This window comes from Papaver somniferum, chromosome 5 (genome assembly GCF_003573695.1).
Source record: "Papaver somniferum cultivar HN1 chromosome 5, ASM357369v1, whole genome shotgun sequence".
Lineage (NCBI taxonomy): Eukaryota > Viridiplantae > Streptophyta > Magnoliopsida > Ranunculales > Papaveraceae > Papaver > Papaver somniferum.
The window spans coordinates 20,299,008-20,302,519 of record NC_039362.1 but is presented as its reverse complement, the minus strand read 5'-3'; the positions used below and the strand labels follow the sequence as shown (position 1 = coordinate 20,302,519).

The 3,512-nt window shown below is 36.0% G+C and overlaps 1 long non-coding RNA gene across 1 annotated transcript; it reads right to left on the bottom strand.

Annotated features, from left to right (window-relative positions):
* Nucleotides 1-209: 209 nt before the first annotated feature.
* On the bottom strand, nt 210-3,141 carry LOC113281111. Its single transcript, XR_003325910.1, has 3 exons — nt 2,839-3,141; nt 1,355-2,742; nt 210-1,253 (listed from the first exon to the last, which is right to left on the bottom strand). It is a non-coding gene; the product is annotated as an uncharacterized LOC113281111 (long non-coding RNA).
* Between the last annotated feature and the right edge of the window lie 371 nt (nt 3,142-3,512).

Below are 3,512 nucleotides of genomic sequence, written 5' to 3'. Positions count from 1 at the left end.
CAAAACTTCCTCATCCACAAAATTTAATTTCAACCGTTAATATTCAACGATTCCTACCCCTTTTTTAAATAAGACCAATCTTGAAGCAAATGTAATCAGAACAAAAGTCAACCTTAAGATCGTAATTATTAAAGATAAGAACACACCCATATATGATAAAATCTATAGACGGATCATAAAAATCCCTGTGAGAGGACCAGGGAAACAAGTAGTGAAAGTTTTTTTTTTTAATAAATAAACAAGGTGATAGCCCCGAAAGTTACATGACACAAACCAAATACAACATGACCGACTGTAACGAATCTCAGGTAATAGGATCACCAGTAACAGAATCTCTAGTAACCAATAACAGTAGCACCCGCTTATGTACGGACAGCTTGAACCGTTGGAGGCTTGGAGCATGATTCACAACCCTAGTAACATTTTTTTAAGGAATCTGAAAAACATCCTCTTCCATGAAAGAAGAGCTGAAGGACCAAAAGTGATTAGAATCTTCAGTTGGTAAACAATGAACTCGCCAGGAAAGACGTCGGATCTCCTGCACCTACCAGATACGATCATCACGAATCTTCGAACAACATTCAACAAACCAATACCCATGAACATAATTACAAAGACCGACACATTACCCAAGTATGAATAACCCATAACTATGGAAATCAGATCACATAAATCTAAGACATTACCGACTAAAATCCGATCAAAACAACCATCTGACAAAAGAACCGAAACTGCAAAGCTTAGGTAGAGATGTTGCTGGTGCTGAAGGCAAGACAAGGGATTTTTTTTTCTTTTTGTTCATCAAAGAATAGTTGTATTGATGACGGTAACGACTGGTTTCTTCTTTGGGCCTAAACCATAACCAAGAACATAACCTAACAAACAAGATCCACAACCCAAAACCACTCGAACCTTAACCAGAATCAAGATCTTGAAATACCACCGCAAACTGAAATACAAACACAAACAAAATATAGGTCCTTTCCATCATTTCTCCTCAATTCCACGGTCCCTTAGCCAGTCCTTTCCATCATTGCTCTTCTTAATAAAAATAACTTTATCCTTCAACTTTTCAATTTGCTTCTCACACTCACATTTACGAGATTCAATCTCTTTTTCCTCCCATTTTTTTGGCTTCTAATTCGTTCATGTCATCTTCTATCACTTTATAAGTTTTCGCGATATCTTCACGAGCTTAGAGTTTCCAGGGAACACACCGGTACTCCCACTGACTTTTGGGACGAGATAGAAAGCTGCGGCGAGAAAAAAAGAAAAAAATGAAATATTAGGGTTTCATCTTTAGGTTGGCGAGAAAACAATGAAATTGATAGGATATTTAGGTTGGTAAATATACTCTTATCTAGAGTTTCTAATCCAACAGCTGAAAATCAACACATCACCAACGAACTGCTGAGGATTACATGAGCACATGCGGGTACCCTCGTAATTCACCAAATTACACTCGCCGGCAATGGCAAGAAATATACTAATATGGCCCGAGTTACCTGAATCTGATAATTTACATCCACGGTTCATTTGAGTGAAAACATGAGGTATATGGGAATCTGATGACCTGGGTTCCCAGAATCTGATAATTTACATCCTCGGTTCATCAGAATAAGAACATGAGGTCTATCTATTGGAATATGATGACCTGAGTTCCCGGAATCCGATAATAGTTCACCAGATTTAGAACATGAGGTCTATCTACGGGAGTCTGATGACTCGAGTTACCATTATCTGATAATTTACATCCCTGGTTCATCAGATTGAGAATATGAGGTTCATCTACGGTAGACTGATGACCCGAGTTCCTAGAATCTATAATTTACATCCCCAGTTCACGAAATGAGAACATAGGGTCTATCTATGGGAATCTGATGACCCTAGTTACCAGAATCTGATAATTTACATCCCTAGTTTACCAAAATGAGAACATGAGGTTTATCTATGGGAATATGATAAACCGAGTTCCCATATTCTGATAACTTACATCCCCGGTTCATCAGAATGAGAATATGAGGTCCATATACGTGAAACGGTTAACCCGAGTTCATAGAATCTATAATTTACATCCCTAGTTCACCAAAATGAGAACATAGGGTCTATCTATGGGAATTTGATGACCCTAGTTACCAGAATCTGATAATTTACATCCCTAGTTTACCAGAATGAGAACATGAGGTTTATCTACGGGAGACTGATGACCTGAGTTCCAAGAATCTATAATTTATATCCCGAATTCACCAGAATCAGAACATGGGGTCTATCTATGGGAATCTGATGACCCGAGTTCCCAGAATCTGATAATTTACATCCCTAGGATTACCAAATATCCTCGAGAACATGATGATTGCACCTTCTTTAGGATTACCAAACATCCTCGAGAACATGATGGTTACACCTTCTTCTGTGAACAAACAAAGAATCAGCTTAAGCAAATAAAACCCCTAGAGACCCAAATCTTAGAAATCAAATATATTAAGAAGAAGTTAGGGAAATAAATCTGAGAAATTAACCGAGAAATAAAATATGAGAAATTAACCCATCTTCAGGTTTACAAACTGAAATCGAAAAAAAGAATCATATTAGAACAAGAAACACTAAAATCGGTTAACAAACTGAAATACTAAATCGATTTATGAAATCCTAAAATCCTAGTAACAGATGATGAACAACCCTAAAATCCTAAAATCGAAACAGAATCCTTAAGCAAGTTCAAAACAACAAGTTTCCATTTTCCTGCACAGTACAAACAACATCAATAAATCAAATCGATGAGCAAAATCAACTAGGATTCTAAGAAAAGTTAAGGATTTACAAAAAAAACACGCTAACCTTAAGTCGATATGCACCGAGTTGAACTTAGTTCTCTTGCTGATGGATTTATTATTTCTGCTCTATAACAGAATTAGGGATTCTTCTTTAAACAATTTTTACTTAGGGTTTTATTTATAGTAGATTCACCACAGAAACTTCTTATATTTCTGGTTTTTCGTAGAGGTTTCTAATGAGAAGATTAAGGTTTTCTCTGAATGATTTTGGATTTACAAAGAGAATAAGAAAGTTTGGTTTCGAAAAAAAAAAGGATGGAAAGGTTGAGAAAGAGGAGGCGGAGAAGAAGAAGCAGATAAGGATGAGGTTTTCACTCAATTTCTTTCTCTTCTATCTATATATAGATCCCTTTTGTTACAGCACATCAGAGCTAGATGACTATTGCGTACCACACCAATTTGATTGGTTTCTTCAGATCTAAGGGTTAATATCAAACCATGTGTCCAAAATAAAAATAATTTAACGGTTGTCCTTGTTTTTATAAATACAGTCGAACCTTGATAAATGAATGTTCGATAAATGAATAACCTCGCCAAATGAATAATTTTCTCCGGCCCCAATTTGGGCCAAGGTGATAAATGAATAACCTTGCTTAATGTATTAATGAATAAAAAAAATTGGATCCTTAAAGGCCCTATAGAAATATAAACGAATGATCACTGAATATAAACCAAAAT